Genomic DNA, 21,494 nt, shown 5'->3' with positions numbered 1-21,494 from the left:
TAGTTAAGTCTTGTATACCACATTTCTCTCTTATTGACTTATTTTCTCTTCTGTCCCACATGGTAACGCCCTGGATTCTTCTTAATACCTTAATTTCCATAGTATTTATTTTCTGCTTTGTTATTTTTGTTTCTGCTCTGGTTTCAGCTGCATATGTCATCACTGGACGTAGTGGGGTTTGTTTCACAATGTTTAAAATCTTTGTAAATTGTAAACTTTATTTGTAAATTGTTAACTTTCGTTTCACAATCTTTGTTTGTAATGTTGAACTTTACAAAGGAAATCAAATCTTTACAAATTGAATTTTCCGCACTATGCAAGTATTTTGTTTTACAATGAAGGGTAATTTTACAAACGTGTAAACTTTACTTGTAAATTTAGCAGATTTTCTACAATAGCTCTGAGATGTGTAAAGTTTGATATTGTAACAAATTGTGAATAAATACAATAAAAATATATTTATTAAATTAATTTTTGAGTAACTGGATAATATTAAGAATTAAACTAAAGCAGATTTGATGTTATTAAGTAGTTCTAATGACTCAGACGAAGATATTGAATTTAGGCCTAATCAAAGACGTAGGCCTATACGTAAAATTTTCCGGCCAAGAATTAATAACACGTTCGTATCATCGTATGAATTTAATGAAAGGCTTCGAATGAGTCCCGCGCTATACTTCAGAATACCGCGTAAATATTTATATACGAAGGCTGTACTTAATAAATAGGCCTACTCGCCCTGCACCAAAAATAAATAATTCAGTAAAGCAAGAACGACACTGCTTACGCGGTATTCTGAAGTCGTTTCGAGTCCCGTCTCACTGGAATCTCTCCTACAAGATATGGGACATCACATCCAGCATCCAAAAGGGAAAAGTTGTGCCCTAACCTCAAAACGAGAACTGTATTGTTTTGCATTGGTTGTATAGGGTACTAGTTGTCAGTTCCGTGCGTTAGCAGATAAGCACGAAATTTCTAAGATATCAGTGTGCAGAAGTACCCACAGGGTAGTTAATGTTGTTAAAAGAGTTAAATTCGAGGCATGTTTTTGATTACAAAAATGGTATTTACTGTAGCACAGAATTTTTATGCTGCTGCTGGGATCACTAATGTTTGTGAGGTTAAATGCAACATTAAGAAATACTGATGAAGACAAAAAATGAACCTGATTTTGTGATTAGACATTGTAATTATGTTATCAATTGCATATTTGTACGTGGACCAAATCTGTTATTTACTTATTTGACTGAATTTGACGCTAACTTTGGTCATTTAAGTAATAGACGTATTGATATACTCGTCCAATCACATCACACGAAACTCTATTGTCGCCAATATATAAAAATCTAAATACTTTTAATTTTATTAAACAATACTTTATATTTTATGTTGGTGAAATATAAATAAGCAAGCTGAGAATAATCTATTTTAATAAAAAATATAAACATATTTATTGATAGTGGTAAAAATACAGTGACTTTAACTCTGCTCCTTAGGGATTTTTGTAAACTGTCGTTGGCGATATTGTATAACCAAAAATGCTTATTTGTAAGTTTCTTTAGCTAATTTTGTAAAGTTCGTCGAACTTTACAAATTAATAAGATAGTACTGTGAAACAGAGTTTACAAGCATTTGTAATCTTTTACTTGTTATTTGTAAATTGTTAATTTGTAATTTGTTAGCATTGTGAAACGGGCCCTGGACGCAACATCTTGTAGGCATCCTACTGTCTTTGCCGCCTTCTTCATCAGCTGGTTATGTATTTATGATGTTAAATTTTTATAGCTGGTGATAATAGTTCTTAAGTAGTTAAACTGCATCACTTGTTCAATTGTGATACCTTCTAATTCCAGTTTACATCTTACAGGTCGCTTTGCTATAACCATACTCTTACAAGCAAGCATTCTCTTGGGACAGATTAAAAAGGTATTATTTTTCTTCTACCATTTTAATAATGTCAAGACAAGTGCTTGTACAAATTTTGATCACTCGAGCGCAATTACGAGGACTGTAAAAATAAGTTTCTATTGGGCCGTTTACAGAAAGAAAATACAATTGGGAAAAATTTATTGGAACAGATACCGTAACTGTTGAGCTATTTTTCAACATATTCCCCTCCGGAAATGAGGCATTTGTCATGCCATAGGATCAACAGAGATGTACAGACGGCTGTCACACACTGGTTCCGATCCCAGACGGCAGATCTCTACGACACAGGGATACAAAATGTGATCTCACAGTATGACAAATGTCCCAATTCCGGATAGGGAATATGTTGAAAAGTAGCTCAACAACTGGTGTATCTGTTCCAATAAATATTTCCATGAAATTGTTTTCTTTATATAAACGGCCCAAGTGAAACATTTTTACGGCCCTCGTAATTGCGCTCGAGTGGCTAAAATTTGTATAAGCACTTGTTTCGACAGTATTAACATGGTGGAAGAAAAATAGCATTTTTATATGCCCCCCATGAGAATGTTTGCTTGTTAGTTTCCTGCGATGAGATTGTCATCTTATATTGTTTAGCTTTTTCATTAAATTGGTGTAATAGCCTTGCAAGTCACATTACACCAATTTAATAAAAAAACCTAAACAATATAATGTGACAATCTCATTACAGAAAATTAAGAGCACGGTTATAGCAAAGCGACCTGTAAGATATAAACTGGAATTTTACGAAGACGTGAGTCCTTAGGATCTGGTAGGAATAAATGACATTTCTCGAGTTTTAGTCATATATATCCGCCAGCATATATATATATATATATATATATATATATATATATATATTGTGTTTTAAGTTAATATGGTACAGTTCTTTCAATTTGTTTTTAAAATTTTAGCTTATTCAATTTTAATTGATATGAGTGGTGAATTTTCAAAGCGACTTAAGTCCCTAGAAGTAGTTTTGAAAAAATTAAAGAAAACTGTTTTTGGTCTCGCTCAACCATATATTGTTACAATATAATTTTTTTATATGTAAGAGAAATAGTTTTAGTATAAAAATTCATACTTTTGTACTCTTTTTCAGGTCGTAAAAAAATTAATTATCTTCAGGACTTAAGTTGTTCTGCAAATTAACTTCAATCCTGCGTCATAATTATTAGGTTACTGACACATAAACATCTTTAACTAAATGTACTAATACCAAAATCATAAAATAACCTTATTGCAATTGTTGAACAACATTTTTTTAACAATTTGTTAATCACAAAAGCTCAGACCTCTGATGGAGAAAAGTATGATGTTGAAGAAATGTTTCTGAGCACTTATTGCCATTAAGAATTTGATCATTGTGTTGTTCTTATTTTGTCTTGGACAACTGTCAAAAACAACCACAGTTCTTTAATATACTGGACGGGACACAATTATTGAAGTAGTGTGCCTCATTAAGACTTTTCTTGGCCTGCCCCTCATGGTAGACACAAAAGGACATTTCAGTAGTTTTCATGTTGTGCACAGAGAAAGCTGGGACGGTAAGCTGGCGGTAGTAGTACATATCCTGAACTGGTGTTTAGGCAAGCATACATTTTTCATGTAGTCAAATGTGACAGCAAGAAAATCCTCTCTCTCTCGATACTTAACTTGGCTCCATTTTGCAATACTTTTTACTTCAGCTACAAGTTTAGCACGATTACTGAGCATATTGCTTTTCATTTTCATGCTATGTTCTTCAAAAGTAAGAAAATTTCTCAACTAAAGAATTACCAATGACAACAGACAAAAAACATTTTGTCATCTGATTGTATGATTAAAATTACATATTATGTAAGTTTCTTCAATACTTGACAGGCAAAACAACTTAAGTTCAGGACTAAAGTCGTTTTACCCCTTAACCAAACATTCTGCTGCTAAGAAAAAACGATACAAAAGCCGTGGATTAAAGCCATTCTGCTACTAAACGATGCCCCTTGCACAAAGTAACATAATCATGCTCTCAACTCAAAACCCCCAAAATGTGGACTTCAGTCGTTTTGAAAATTCACCATTCATAAAAGCCTCAACTTACAAATTGTTACATCATGAACAACTGACGTAAATAATTGTGGAAACATACAGAAAGTAATTTAAAGTGTTCATAAATATAATCACATGACCTGAAGATAACCAGCAAAGTTGAAATTCGGCCTGGATGGCGCAGTCGGTAGACCACACCAATAAAACAAGTCTGTGCCCGAGGTTCGGGTTTCGGTCCCGAACCAGATAGACATTTAAGTATGTTTAAATGCGACAAGCTCATGTCAGTAGATTTACTGGCATGTAAAGTAACTCCTGTGGGACAAAATGCCGACACACTAGCGACGCTGATATAATCTCGGCAGTTGCGAGTGTTGTCCAATGAAACATAAGTTAATTTAATATAAAGTTGAAAACGTTTGTCAAGAAGAAACCAAAATATATTTAGCAATTGGATATATTTACGTTAAGATAAGTTAAATTCGGATCAATAACACAAAGTTTGTTCATTTTGCGTTGTACTCTGCCATTTCACGATCCTTCCGCATCTATACAAGAATATAAACACCCTCATTTCGAGACGATACAGGCATATTTGATGAGTTATATACCGGTACATACAAAATATTTTATTATATTTTTATCAGCATTGGAAGTTCCTATTTATCCCAAAACCCCACACCAGCCTATTTGTAAATATTGCATATGAAAGAAGAAATGATTCGGAGATTAAGAGTGTTGGTGGAATGAAAGAGGGAAATGGGAGTTCCCCGAGAAAACGTCTGGTTTTCCACCACAAATTCCATCATGATCTGGCCAAAGATCGAACTGGGGCCGCCTGGACAGAAGCCCAGTTCAGGCGTTGTCACTAGAATCTCCCGTTAGACAGTATCGCTCCGGGCATATTAAATGTGTGACGTATAATTCCCTAGCATCATTGAAAATTATTGTAGTACGAGTGGATTGACTTCGTATTTTCAAGCACTTTGTTTTCCGGAAATTTATGACTGCTTTGTTTCTCGATACTACGTGGAGGAGGAGGCTCTGAATTCCGAGAAACATAAACCCTCACACTTGGCGCGGTAGTCTTTAATCACTACCAGGAATTTTGAAGATCATCTTCTAGGAAGTTGCTTGGTTGAAAATTCGTCATGACCTCTTCAGCATGGTTCTCGTAATAAAAGCAACATTGCAATAAATCACTGAGTTGTAGAACGAAGATATAGTCCGGGTCAGCTTACTTAATACCCTAAGGATGAAACCTAACTATTTTCCCCTCATTACTACATAAGCTAGTGGATTATGGTGATTTTCTAGTTTGCAGGTTAAATTTTCTTTTGCCAGCTTCGTTTCGAATTTCGGTACTGAGAAATACTACAACTGGTAGTGATTTTGTAACTGTTATGTTGGCAGTCGTGACACAAGTTGTCGGTAGTTTAAATTCTGAAAATTTAAATTGTTCTAGATTTCTGAGCCCATTACTGGAAGCTAGTGAAATTTGAACATACTAATAATTAATTAATATCACTATTAATATTAACACATAATAGTTATTCTATGTATTACTTTGTGTTGTGGTTACAATTTCAAGATTAGAATCACGTAGGCTAAGTGTAAATAAATATAACACATTTCGTGTGATACATGCCCTTGGGTAATCGATAGCAATACCATTTCACATTTTAAGTAATTTCTTTCGTGTTTAAACTTTTATTACAATAATGGAGTAAATATTCTAAAGTATACGTTTCAAAGTGTCATTCGTTTTCGGAATTCATACTAATCATTTCACGTGATCAAACAAAATACATTTTTAGGTTAGGTCTCGTGAATCTTAAACTGTTTAATCTAAGCAATAAATTTCAAGTTGTCAGACAAAATAGATTTTAATATTAGATCATACACTAATCTACTAACTACTAACATAATGTGCGAGAGGTCCAGAAGAAAAAAAATATATATACTCTTTCACAAATTATTGAATCTTTTAGAAAACACCTCCCCAACATAAAGATGGGATGTGGTAAATAAGCAAGACATCGTTATTATTAATACAATATTATTATTATTATTATTATTATTATTATTATTATTATTATTATTATTATTATTATTATTATTATTAATTTTATTATTATAGTATATGGCATTGTGTCATTTTATCCTCTTTTGGTGATTCCTAGTTTTAGTTGACAACACTGAAGAGACGATCAAATTAGTCTTTTAGGAATTACTCTTACGTGATCCTCAGTATATTCATAAAGAATTAACAATAGAAAATATCATTTTCACCAATGGGAGAATTACAACAGTTTCTAGTCCACTTTAATGCTTAGATTGTGGATGTTATGTTTTATTTAACGATGCTCGCAACTGCAGAGGTTATATCAGCGTCACCGGATGTGCCGGAATTTTGTCCCGCAGGAGTTTTTTTACATGTCAATAAATCTACTGACATGAGCCTGTCGCATTTAAGCATACTTAAATGCCATCGACATAGCCCGGGATCGAACCCGCAACCTTGGGCTAGATTGTGGATGTGAAGTTTAAAATGAACGGAGTTTCAGTTTTTCTATTCTACTGTTGGAGTCTCTTATTGCATCTTGCAATAGTTCCATCACGAAAAATAAATATTTGATGCTTTGTTGTGTGATATTACCCAGGTAGTTGAGTAGCTACAGTGAATTGTGAAATCCGATTCTGGCTCATTTTGTTAAGAAGAAGAAAATTATAGTATTAACTTCTTCAATAAAACTGATTTCATTACGCGAGGACCAACAAAATGTGTTAACAATAAGTTAAATTTGTTACTAGTAAACATAACCGTAGCACTTCTGTGTAAAACAAATTAAGTGTTGCATATAAAATATGCTCTTTCAGATGCTATTGAAAAAAAAATATAGTTTATCTACTAAAAATGTTCCATATGACATAACTATAGGCAGGCAAGATTAAAAACATAGCATTTCCGATCTCGAGTCGCGCATAACGTCATTGTTCCACACCCAATAACTCATATCGAGAGGCGTGACAGAGAGGTAGGCATTTTACACTCTAAGATTGATCTGTTATACGCTAAGGTAGTAGGACTAGAACAATGCTATATTTCAGTATCTGAAGTAAACCGTACTTCACAGGTGTAGGTTTGTACTCTTTAGGGCCGGTATTATAAACACCATTTAAATCTTACGTTCAGGCTAAACTCAAGATTTTCGTTCTGCTTCGTATTATAAACCTTAACTATCGGTTAATCTTGAGTTAACTTGAATTTAATTTGATCGGCAGTTTTCTGGTGTTTAAACTGCAGTTCAAGGTTGAACAGTGTAAGATGGTGGTTTCCGCTATACACATGGACATGACAGATGTTTTCCGAAAACTTATGAGTGACGGTCAGGAAGTGATCAATATTACTGAACGACCAGGATGGCCAAGAACTTTTCGAAATTGAGAGCACCACTTTGAAATATAAATAAACATAAGTTTTAAAACAGATTCAAGCCTTCGAAGTAGAGAGTCCTAATCTTCATAATTAAGCTTTACAGCCCCTAACTTTGTTTCGAAAAACTGAAACTCGAATATAACATGCAAGGAAAAAAATGAAGAAGTGCAAAAATATATGTATTTTAGAGTTTGAATTTACAGATTATTTGAAAAGGTAAACGATTTCCTTTTTATTTTTGAAAACATTCTGTTGAACCTCTGCATCAGTTATATAGTTGCGTTGCACTATTTTTCCTCTGGTAACAATGGAAGATTTCGGATGTGTCCATAAATCTATTTTAACCTATTGCGCATTGTACTTGTGTGGCAGACAGTCTCCCGATAAGATGTACCGTGAAATATTGGAGTCTGTTTTATAAACACACTATTAATATTATGTAACAATGCTGCACTCATAAAAAATAATTTCATTATTTGATAGACTTCTGTTTCATAAACATTCTACACAACTTATAAAATACGCACACTTATATTATAGTTCATTAGTCAGCTGATTGTGTATGGAGTTCTGTCACGGATGGTCATGCATGAAATTCAACACAAATGACTTAATCCCCACTGCAGTCTCACCGGTAGGAGCATTTGGTCCCTCGCACTTTTAAATGCATGTTGTCTGACTATAGCACAATAATCCCAAATATATTTTGCTCCCATAAAAATAATTCTTTCGAAATGCAAAGTTTGATTTTTCTGAGAATCTTGTTCGAAATTCCCTCATTCAATATTAATTGAAATTGTACCTTAATTTCGAAAAAAAACTGTATAGATTTTTGTGATAATCATGTAATATTAGGGACGATTACAATGTACAAATTAATAGCGTTTCTATTTCAATTTGTAAAAGTATTAAAATAGGCCTATTTTAAAACGTACCATTTATAAATAAAGAAGAGTATATTTCCTTTTTCTTTATCCTTACGTCAAGTGTAAAATGTGAAGTATTTTTATGTTGATAAATATCGATCTTACGGAAGTGAAGTTTCCAGGCTGTACCTAATGCATAAAACGTTTTTCTTTTTATTACGAATAATAGCTTTTGCGTTCTTTCGTGAAGACGAAAGTACTTCTTGTTTTTTCTCTCCTTGTAGATCCAATAAATAGGCCTACATTTTACGTAAATATTATCGGTGTTAGCCCATTTTAAAATACGTCTCCTTCGTGGCATTCATTTTTCCTGAAAACTTAATTTTACTTTTCCAATTTATTTTTATTATTATTATTATTATTATTATTATTATTATTATTATTATTATTATCGTTGTAAATCTTGCTCAGGACGGGGACCGATGGCGAGCTTACGTGAGGGGGCAATGAACCTTCGGTTTCCTTAAAAGCCATTGTAAATTGTATTATTATTATTATTATTATTATTATTATTATCATCATCATCATCATCATCATCATTTACGTTTATGTTGTTCGAGAAGTTCTGTCTTTGAATTCAAAGCTTATTCTGAAATCATTTTAGACTTACGATATATTTCCACAATATTTTCCAAAGCAATGAAGTTAGAACACATGAAACCGGGGTCAAAAATGATAGGCGCTATATACACTGTGATGCAGATATTCCAAGCTGGTTGTAGTAACAGATAAATTTCACCCCTCTTCCCTATATTTGGTAGTATGTATGTTACATACAGTAGGTTACCAAGGCAATTCATCATCTATATTGCGAATAATGAACTAACTATTGGGTTGGAGTGGAAGAAGTGGGAGGCCTGCCACAACGCAATGTTGTCACACGCAAAGACCCAATCTTACGTAGGGGTCAGTAGGTCACACGGTCAGCTGAATTTACTGGCTTTCGTGTGTTAAGGTTAGAAATGATATATTTTGTAGGTTAAAATCTTTGTGATACTGTCTTAACTTTGATATTAGATATTATGTTGTGAAGTTAAAAAGTAGCCTACTCGAATTAATATTTACATACATAAATAACTTCACTCTAAAAATTTGCTATGCTTTTATTTTCTACAATTTTCTTGCTATCTTTTATTTTCGTTTACACAAAGGTTACCAATTTTTTTCAATTTACGGGCACAGATATAGACATAAAAACTTACTACAAACATTTCTGTTAGCTTTCCGTTCACTTATACTGTTTTTTACACAATTTAAAGTATTAAAATACTGGCACTCAATATAAGTTATTTACGGACTAAATTTCTGTTTTTCTTTTTCATAAGAGAGAATTCTTTAAGGTCCTCTCTAGATCCAAATATTTCATGAAGGTGATATTGAAGTTGGTTAAGATAGCAAACATGTCACTAAATATGTCTGAACTCATTGTGGACTTTGGAATGTCCACATCATGTTCATTGATGAAACTCTATCCACTTAAACATTACTTCCAGGAAACTGAGACAATTCAATCGACTTCTGAAGTTGTGCACAGGGAATAGTTTTCTTAGAAAATAAATAAATAAAAATCACACTCCATTTTGAGCAAAAACTACCATTTTCTTCATTCCATTTTGCCGTTTTCTCTCAAGTCACATATTTCTTCAAGCAAGAAATTTCATAAAATCTTCATCCAGGTCAAGTCCATTTACAGTTGAAGAAAAATAATGGACTATCTCTTCAAGTTTTTCTCTTTCTAGAAGAGGTCTCAGCAATATAAGTACATTTCGTAGATATCTTGCCTTGTGAATGAATAACCCAGACTCTGGAATATTCAACAGCATTTTCACACAATTCATGAGAGACACTGAGAATTCTGTCGTGAAATAAGAGTCACTTCTTCTAAAGATTCGCAAAAATTTCTTAATTGCTTCTGAAACAAGTCTATCTTCTATCCTCGAGTTCAGTTGTTTTTTATTAACTTCGATAACAAAGGAAGTCTCGACTGCAGTTACGTCCTCACCTTCAATTTTTATTATGGGGTCATGAAAAAGCGGCCAGGTTTCATTAGTAAAATTTGTCGCAGCAATGTGCAAGGATGATTAAACCATATTAATAATTAACAATGAAAATCCGGGGATATCTGGGAAATCATTTCGGAGACGAATTTTGTCCAGGGACAGAAAGCAAAATTCGAGGAATGTCCCCGGGAAACGGGGATGTCTGATAATCTTAATTTACACGACGTATGTTTTAGATTTCTTTTCATAATTTTAGTGTTTCAGAATTGGCATCGTAAGTGAATGTTCTGAATATGTGTATATGTAATAATATTAACACTTTCAGAGAATAACTAATCGGCTAATATCTTTAGGCATTTTCTATTACACGCCTCGCACACTTACCATGAAATCGGCCGCCGTTTTTATGGTATAGGGTGCGTCAGAAAGAACGGATGGATTTCACAGGGCAAGAAAATTGTAAGGATTCATCAAATCAAAAATGTATTGTTATCTACAGATTCACCAATACATGCAGTTTATTTATGGTATATAACATCATCCATATGATGTCCTTGGCTTTCGATACAGGCATCGAGGCGTTTTCTGAAGTTCGCCGTCACTTTCAGTCATAGTTGGTGGGATTGCCACGATTTGTTCACGAATCGCCATCTTCAGTTCGTCCAGTGTATGTGGTTACTTACGCCTTCAAATGGTCCCAAAGAAGGAACTCGCAGGACGCGAGATCTTACCGTAACCTCGGACAATCTCAGTGCAATGGCATGTTTGCGGGCTGATCTTTGAGGTGGCCGGACAACCTACTGTCTGTCTCCACATTTGCAGTGTACACGCGCTCCGTGTTCGTTCAGGTGATTTCTTCTTTAATGTTGAACCTGTGGTACGAAATGAAGCCACCCATCGCAAAATTGTATTCAGAGTTGGAATCCTAGCGTGACGTCCGATGTCGAAATGAGTCTTGAGTGTCGATTACAGATTCTTCATTTTTGAAAAATGTCTCTGCGATGAAAGCACGCTCTACACCAGACCAACACCATGTTCTCAACTGAAACTGCATTCTCTCGCTGACCCAACATCGTGGTCCCCCTCACTCTATCCCTCCCCTCGCTTCGTATCGATAGTTTGAAATCCATCCGTTCTTTCTGACGCATCCTGTATAACTCGACCGAGGCGAGTGGAGCCGCAGGCGTAATGTGAACTAACGCGATGCGGTATTACGAACGCAGAAGAAGTAGCGCCACGGCTCCGGGTTGCAGGACCCCACTGGCCTTGGTCGGGTAATAGTAACTTCAGTTTCTAAAACCTGTTTATCGGGGTAATGTTTATAAACAACTTAAGTGAATACAAGTACATCTTACACCTGTGTTATAAGAGGTTTTCAAAGTGCTCCTATTCTGTTTCAATAAATTTTTGACATCTCCGAATATTGTTCTGAAATGCTCCAGTAATCGCATCTCGCGAAATGTCCTTCCACTTTTACATAACATAAAAGTACAATAGCTCGCTGTAATATGTTACATACTATTCTTAAACAATTAGAGAAAATATAGTCTACTAGTTAGCAATACATTACGCATTAATGACTAATCTCTTCAGTAGCTCAAAACAGACTGAGGTGAACTGCACGCGTACAACGCCCGACAAACGTCCTAAACTTCAGCGCATAAGATGGCGCTATATGGAAGATGAAACTTCTGTACGTTCCGTGGCTTCGTATACGGACGACTCTATATTTTCAGATAGACAATGACTGGGGATCATCGTGCTGACTACACGATACCTCCGTTCTGATTGGATGATCGTTCACCTCTGCTGAGGCATGTGGACTTAAGGCTAGTAGCCGGCTGGTCCTTCATGGACTGTTCGAGCCACAGAAGAAAAGAATCATAATTTTGTGTTAGTTGACATCTGTTGATCGGATTCGCCTAGTTAGCTCTGTGATAGCGCGTCTGCCTCCAGACTAGTCGGCTCGGGTTCGATTCCCGGCGGGGTCAGAGATTGTCGTGTAAAATTTCTACCTCATGACTAGGAAAGGTGGCGGTGCACAACTTCTAATTGTTAGATTGTGCACCAATATGCCTGGGTTAGATCCCAAATCTCTTCTCATAGCATATGAAGAGAAGGCATATGTCACTGTTGGTAGTTATTCGTCCGTCGGACGGGGACGTTAAGCCTGGCGCCCCCATTGGTGTTATTCCACAGGAGTAGGCTAAGTGCCGGCACTGGGTCTCCCCTTCTCCCTTCCTCATCTTCATCATCATCATCATCATCACGTCATCACTCATTCCATAAACTACACTTAGGCCTACACGAATACTTATACTTACACTCTCCTAGTACACGATATAACTCTCCACAGATACATATGGTGCACAACGTGGCCCGCCGAAGTGAAAAATAGGTCATAATCCTGGCATCTATCCGCAATATGCGGAATACGAATCACGCAACTGAAGTGGATAAGCATTGGATATACACACGTTTTTTGAACGCAATTTCGTTTTAACATTTTATGCAATTTACTGTATTTTTGTAGCTTAATTTCTATATTTGTGTTGTATTCCGAAATTTTATTCCCTAAGTAAATGAAGCTGGTCACCTGTTCACTGATTTTTCCATCAGTTTCAGTTTCAACCCTCTGAAGATCTTTGCCTTCCATTCTAATATTTTTTCTTTCCTTTTTAATGTTCATATGTTTAAGGAGTATGTCATGTAGCTCATATAGTATGATGCGGCTTGTAAGTACGGCAATCTTTAGATTTGTCCATAATAATTTGCTCGTCTGCATAGAAAAGTATATTTATAAAATTTACTTTCTATTAACTTTATACTGCCCTTTTTCTATTGATTTTTATTCTTATATTATCTCCTTTATTACTTTTTATTTGATGCATATTTTGGATAAGAGTTCAAAAATATAAACTACATGTAGTAATACTGTTCACATCAATCTAAAAGTACTGAACTGTTCTGATATACGTAAAATGTATGAGGAATTGTGTTTCATATTCGTGACATCAATTATTTTAATTGGTTCTTCATCTTTGAAAAATAGTGTCAATGCAACAGTTGCTACAAAGTTAACTATTGACATGAACTGCTGCCAGGAAGTCAAAAGGAGGATAGCATTATATTATACAGGGACATCATTTTATTTTTACTTCAATTTTTATTGTACCTGAGTTTTTTAATGTACTTTACTCCCACTCCTTCTACTAATGAAGTTCAACCGTCCTCCACCCAGATCCAAGATCGCATATAGTAGCCTTACGGTCATAGTAAACAGTACGTTCCAAAAATATGTTCGCGTTTTCCAGTGACGAAAGAGCTTTCAATATTGAATCATTTTCGCACAGGTAGGCCTACTGTCGTCCATTTGCCTATGTCGTATCCCGGTTTCCCCCACCAGCTTTTATTCGCCAGCTAGTGGCTGGGCTATCTTAGCTCTTTTCTGAGAACATTAAGTTTTGTTAGGGATTGGACGTCTACGTAATATTATACGACTGTTTAAAATAACTTAAGTAAAAGAGCCTCGTTAAGTAATTAATTGTCACGTGATTTTCTCCCTTTCTTCGACCTTACGACATAACCACTTGGACGAACAGTAGATAGTATGTCTGAGTAATTTTATCTTTTCGGATCGGCCAGAAGTGAAGATTGAATTTACAGTACGTAAGGTACACTTTTATAGAGTAGGTACAGAATTATTTCAACATGAGTTACTAGTACGAAGGACGAAACTGGTAATTGGGATTAGGTACAACAATCTATAATGCGATAATATGCACATTAGAACTGAAGCCTGTATCGAAATGAACGGCCACCATTTTCAAAAATGTGTTTAAATATCCATATTATGATTATTTTTCAATTTCACTTCATTCTCTATATTGTACGCTAATGTGCTGTAGACAGTATAATATACACTGCATAATGAATGCGTCCACATGGACAGCTCCGTTCGTGAGTAAAAACACTCATTGTTAATACTGTACTGTATTTTGATTAAACAAAAACCTAATGAAAATGATCAAACTCAAAAGCACGATATTTCTTAGTTTACGTAAATGGATGAACTACTTTTCTTCCCTCCTATACCTAGTGAAGTGATTTGTTTGTATATTACGCCAGTATCATCGAACTCCAGTCGTGGAAGGGGTAGCAAACGGCGTTGATCCAGAGGTATAGCCAGTTTAATATTAAAAATGTTAGTAAAAATAAAATGATGCCCCTGTATATTTGGGCTAGCGGTATGTTATATTTTAAAACAACTTTTTTTTTAACTTCAAATATAAATATTAATTTTTCGCAAAGAAAAAGTAAAATAGTTCAACATACTTTCTAACGTCAGTTAAGGAATTTATAGGCATTATAGGACCACCAATTTCGATCATATATTTCAATAGAACATGTACCGGGTCATCATTTTGTTTTACTAACATTTCTAATATTATTCTGGCTATACCTTTGGATTAACGGTTGAGAACCGCAAACACTATGTTACCTCCTTCCACGACCGAAGTTTGATGATACTAGTTTAAAATACAAACAAATCATTTTACTAGGTATAGGAGGGAAGAAACGTAGTGCATCCATTTACGTAAATGAGAAACTATCACGATTTTCAATTTTATAATTTTTGTTAGGTTACTATTTACTCAAAATACAGTACAGTATTAACAATAAGTGTTTTAACTCAATAACTGAACTATCCAGGCGGACGTATTCATTATGCAATGTATAATATACTGTCTACAACACATTAGCATACAATATGGAGAGTGTATTTAAATTGAAAAATAATCAAAATCTGGATAATTAAACAAATTGTTGAAAATGATGTCCGTTCGTTTCTATACGGGCTTCAGTTCTTTTGTGTGCATATTATCGAAAACCTTTTAAGCATATATTCTGAAATTGAATGTATTGTTTCTGGAATGTAATTATTTAATTCTTTTATTGTTGTAGGATGTTTAACAAACACAACTGTTTTACAGTAACCTCAAAAGAAATAATGGAAGGTATCAGTCGACATGGGGCCATAATCCTGTGCCTCTTGAAATAATTATTTTTTTAGTTGGTTAATTAACGACGCTGTATCAACTACGAGGTTATTTAGCGTCGATGAAATTGGTGATAGCGAGATGGTGTTTGGCGAGATTAGGCCCAGGATTCGCCATGGATTACCTGGCATTCACCTTACAGATGGAAAAACCTCGGAAAAACCCAACCAGGTAATCAGCACAAGCGGAGATCGAACCCGAGCCCGAACGCAACTTCATACCGGCAGGCAAGCACCTTAACCCACTGAGCCACGCCGATGGCTAATAATAATTCTGTAGCTACTCTATAACAGGATAACTTATTTACGTATTGTAATCACTTCACTTCTGCCTGATTCGCACAGATAAATTTACTCAGATTACTGTCTACTGTCCGTCCAAGTAGTTATGTCGCACGGTCGTGGAAAGAGGGGAAATCAGTGACAATTACTTAACGAGGCCCTTTTATTTAAATTATTTTAAGCAGTTATATAATATTACGTAGACGTTCAATTCCTGACAGCAAATGTTTTCAGGAAAGAACTAAGAGAGCCCAGCCACAACTCTTTACAGAGGGGCCAGTAGAATTGGATGTTGGAAACAAGGTAGCGACGTAACTCACGTAACTAAACGGATACAGTACCTTTGCAAAAAATGATTCAATAATGAATGCACTTTATTCACTGGAAAATACGACCATTTTTCTGGAACATACTATACTCACTCAGTACTGTATACTCTCACCATAAGACGACTTTGCATATGCGGCCTTGGGTGGAAGTTCACTAGTAGAAGGGGTGGGAGTGAAATACATTAAAAAACTCAGGTACAATAAAAAATTGAATTAAAAATAAAATGATGTCCATGTATATACGAATTTATTTTTATGTTTTGCATGAGGAATAAAATAGGTTTCTACCTAAAATCTTATGTCCACCGCCACCCAACAGATTGTGTGAGGTAGAGGCAGGAGTGAGTCCAGTCTGTATAGGAATGCCCTGTGTTACATTAACATATTTAATAACACTTTCACTGCATTCATTCTAACTTAGTAATAAGTTTACACATTTCAATCCGTAGTAGTAACTTACTAACTTACCATTACCTCTGATTGAGGTTCTGGCTGGTATATATATATATATATATATATATATATATATATATATATATATATACCAGACAGAATATATCTATACATATATATATATATAATATTTTATCAGGTAGTACACCACATCATTTGACGCTATTTGTCAGAGGAAGAACAATTGAGGGGTTTGCCGGAAAAAGGGCGTATACGTCAATATGGCGAATTGAGATGCAGACAATCTAAGATTTTAAACACACCTGAATAAAATGTTATACAGATAATGAACAAAATTATACATTAAATTAAAAATCTTAGCGAGTATAAATGTTTTGTAGCATTTAGGCAATTTATATTATTAAATTTCCTTATATTTGTACCATATAAAGCTTCGGTCTATACGCCCTTTATCCATATAATGATTTGCTTAGGGGATTTAATGCAGATTTCAGATTTAAATTTCACACGGAATTGAAACAAAGATACATTTTATGACATTTATTATCTACTTCTAAAGGAATTTACATTATTTCAGATATACTGAGTAGACATTAAGTACGCAAAGCAAAATCTCTGAATATAACAGAAAAAGAAAATTTCCATTTTGTGTGAACATAAATAAATAAAATTTATTCTTTGTATAATCCTGATAACAATAAGCCCAAAAATCTGAATATTGTAACAAATCTCTTTATAGAAGATAAAATATTTCCGTCTGAATCTATGAGTTTCATAAGTTTGTTTACTCTTAAAGCAAGGACAATAATGAACATAAAAAGCAGTCAAAGGAAACAACTGGACTGCCTTATTGAACTACATATGTATGTCTGCTTAGTCTCTACCAAGAGAAAACACACACAGTACAGTATGCGGTAACGCGCGGCACTAGCTCTACTTGTAGAATGACTGACTAAATCGCGCACGCACGCACGCACGCACGCAGCCCTGTCCTGCAGGTATGTACAGTGCAATCAAAACAAAATTTCGCTACTACAATTAGCGAATTATTCACTACATTTCAAACCGTTTTCCCGAAGAAGGGCGTAGCGGTCTATCCGCCTTTCTTCCGGCAAACCACTCAATTATTTTTTGTACACATCTGAAGTCTGATTAGTGTAACAAGTTACTATACAGCAATGGAAGAGGAAAGGAACTGACCATCCTACGCCATTATCTCCTAACTTAGTTGCCTCATGAGTGCAGCGATGGTTTGTAGACATCATCCTCGGACGAACCACTTCTTAACTATCTCGAATTCGGCGCAATTCTTTCCTAAATGATACCCGTATACTGTCCACTCTTTCTTCACAAAACATAAGTTAGCTTCAGAGATTTTCTTTCTGGAAAACTGAACGAGTAAATCCCAGGCCTCATCCCGCTATGTCCTGTTGGAATAATCTGCACTGCGAACCTGCCACAGAACAGGCAATTCACGATAGTCTTCTAAAAACCGTGTCAAAAATTCTGGGCTCGTGAACGTTTTAGACATGGAAGCCGACATGGTCTCTCCTAGTGACAAAACTAATACCACAGTGTAGTATATAGTCACGAAGCTAGAGTTTATGAGGGTACTAGGAACAATAGACTGTGCAGGTACTATTTCGCATTGTCTGTAATGAGGCGATAGTAGCGATCCTAGTGGTTAGCAACTATCTATGGATGCATATTTACTACGTATTGAGCTTCGTGACTGTATATACTAGACTGTGCTAATACTGTCTGTGCGTGTGGGCGTGTGACTACGTGATATGGTGTGTCAATGCGCACGACTGTCCTCAGATAATGTCAGATGCGAAGAACTTCTTTGGCTTAGCGCTGTCTTTCCGAATGCTACGTGTATGTCTGTGAACACGTGTGTTGTGTTTCTTTTTGTTTCTCTATGTCACATTTAGTGTGCATTACTCCTTAAATTACTCCTCCTTCGCCTCCTCTTTCTTACCTCTACTTTCATTTTTATGGCCTATCTTAGTACAGCAGATCATAGGCGGAGAGAGAACCATGTTCTTGGGAGGGCAAAGAAAAACCATAAAATCCCCATATAACGGGGTTATGGGGGACATCATTTACGTCCTCCCCCCGTTATAGCTTGACTGTTATACAGTACAGTATATCGGAATATGATCATTTAATAAAGATATTTTCGGGGGTCATGTTTCTTGCAGTGTTACATCCATACCCGCGATGTTTCGGACCGAATTGTATAGGATTTGAACTGTAGACCTACTACAAATTATAATAGGACATAATTTAAAACAATCTCTCTCTTTTTCTCTCATAAAGAATAAAGCGCGGACCTCGTTGCCTTTTCATTGCCTGCTGCCGCGATACAAGTTGTCTGCACAAGGGCTATACCGAGAGTCTGACGTCACGTCCACATCACTCGCGGTGGATACGGCGTCTCGACGCATTCTCAAGACGTACAGCAGTCGGTCGGGCACGTGTAGACCGTGCAGAGATGTAAACAAGAGTGCCAGTAATGTCAGACGTAAAGAAACAGAAGTTGTTACAATATGTGGAGGAATTTGGCCGTGATTATTTCACTATACAATTAGTAAATATATTTTGCAAAATATTCCATATACAGTTTAAAGGCCACAGAAAATTTTTCATCCAAAAGCACTGTAAATCTAAACAACATAAAAAAGTATAACGGTGTTTGGCAGACATGATACACCATCGAGTTCAAATTCATATAAGCATACTCAGAGACCGTTTTGTAACGACCTCTGCAATATGATGGTAAGTTGCAATATTCCGTTACACAAGTTACAAAATGCTACTTTCAAATCATTTCTGCAGATATATACTGGGCGAAACGTTCCATGCAAGTCAACTCTACGCAAAATATATTTATCCCCGTGCTATGATTATGCCATCAACAGCATTAGGAAATCTGTCACAAATAATAAAATATGGGTATCTGTTGTACATAAAAGATGTTTACAAAGATGTTCCCACAACAATAAATCAACTAGAATAGTCAACCCTCGAAATGTTCAGTGGCCTCCGACTCGTAGAACATTTGTACTAAAGTCTGTGTGAAGCAAAACCACATCCAAGTTTGGAACCGGTTAAGCCGAAATTTGGGACCGTGTTGAAAAATAACTGTGGATTTTCAGCAATGTGTGAAATAAGAGATATTTTGTCGGTTAATGGCGAGTCCTCAGATACGTGTGACAGCTCATATTTTCGTTTCGCACCACCCACGTCTTGCGATGTGGAACGCACATTTTCTCAGTTCAAGTTCTAAGTGATAGGCGAAGAGGTTTTTCTTTCGACACTTTACGGAAATGTATTGTTCTTTATTGTAATGGAACTGTGGACGCACCAATAGGTGAATCATAAATGAAAACTGTTGTACAGTTTTGCATTCTATTCATAATATAATGTTATTAAAGTTCTAAGGATGTGTTACAATGCATTTATCTACAACAACGCTGTCATGTAAAGAAGGTGCAACTTTGTCCTTCACCGCACTGAACCTGTACAACGGAGGGAACGTCCGTGTCTTCCCCTCCCATCACACAACATGCTAGGCATACACCACACTATCCAAGCGCAGGTAACTTATGGACGCGGGCAACGAAGACCATGCTTTAGTCAATAAAACTACGTAACAGTGCTAACAGAAACTTTCTTATATTAAGCTTTCCTGAAGATATCATATGAAAAGTAAACTCTAATTACTTTATTTAATCTCGTCGTTAAGTTTACACATTATACCGGGATCACTTTTCTTTTTTCTGCATTGCTGTGCAGTATGTTATTCATATTTCTCCAAGTGGCGGCCTGAACACCTGCAGACGTCTAACACATGAGTACAGGCTGTTACAAAAGAAACATTACAGTGCTTCCATTCCTCAAATGAGATATAGAAATATTCTTATACATTCAGAAATTTAAAATAAATATTATAGACGAGACACATGACCTGAAGACATTAATTCGTCAATTTAAGCACAGAAACTTAATCGTAAACAAAAGCAAAAAAGATCTTTTGAATTCATTATTTTCTAACGTTGAAAAAAAAAGAATTCAGACAAGTTTGGGGGGGGCAGTGCCCCCCATACCCTCCCATAATTCCGTCTATGCAGTACATTATTATGGTCACACACAACTTTATAGCAGTGCAATAAAGGAATCCCTTATTCCTTTGTCGATTTTACAACTGTCAACTTTTCGTCGCCAACAGTCGACAATATGTCTTGGGTGAAGTGCTTTTGCTGAAAGGCTGTAAACATTATTATCTACTATTATAAGGGTTTCGTGCTTTTTAGAATGGTCATTGAGAGGTACCGTAGTTTACAACAGATTAGTCATACTTCTTCCTTGCCAAGACAAATTTCTACAGCATCTCAACATTGAGTAAAATTGAGTTTAAAAACTTAACCCTTATGCCGTAAAATACAACTCATATAGGAAATTCGTTTATAACATAACACAATTTCTAAACAATACTAATTTGCTGGGTCTGTTCTGTAAAAGAATTGTGTACTTTTTTATCGAACTAAATCGCTGTGAAGTGTTTAGGCCTACTAGAACACTTTTGTATACATTTTATTACTGAAGGATATTTTAGGTCGTGATTGAAAGGAAGAAAAAATATGCACTCGCAAAGAAAGATATTTTGAAAAGAGTACAAGTAAACACATTCGTTATGAAAGTTCTCACTTTTTTGTTGGTTGGTTATTGGGCATTGAAGCTGTTTGCAACAGATCAAGACAAATTTCTTATCAAGACAAATTTCTAAAAGCATCTCAACATGTTTCAAAACCGATGTCCATGAATTACAAACGTTTCTACGACAAAAGCATGATGACTTTCTAAGGACTGAAGGAAATATGGAAAATGTGTGGCATAAATTTAAGTGTATAATTTTCGAGGCATTAGTAAAATGTGTACCTTCTAAAATAATTAAGAAAAATCCGGACCCAGAATATTACACTAATTATATTCGCTACTTAAAGAAAAAGACAAGGCGCGCATTTAGCAAACGTAAACGGAGCCATGAGCATTGGGAAAAATATGTTGAATTAATTAAGAAAC

Source organism: Periplaneta americana, chromosome 10 (assembly GCF_040183065.1).
Source record: "Periplaneta americana isolate PAMFEO1 chromosome 10, P.americana_PAMFEO1_priV1, whole genome shotgun sequence".
In the NCBI taxonomy this organism is placed as follows: domain Eukaryota; kingdom Metazoa; phylum Arthropoda; class Insecta; order Blattodea; family Blattidae; genus Periplaneta; species Periplaneta americana.
This window is presented reverse-complemented; position numbering follows the sequence as displayed.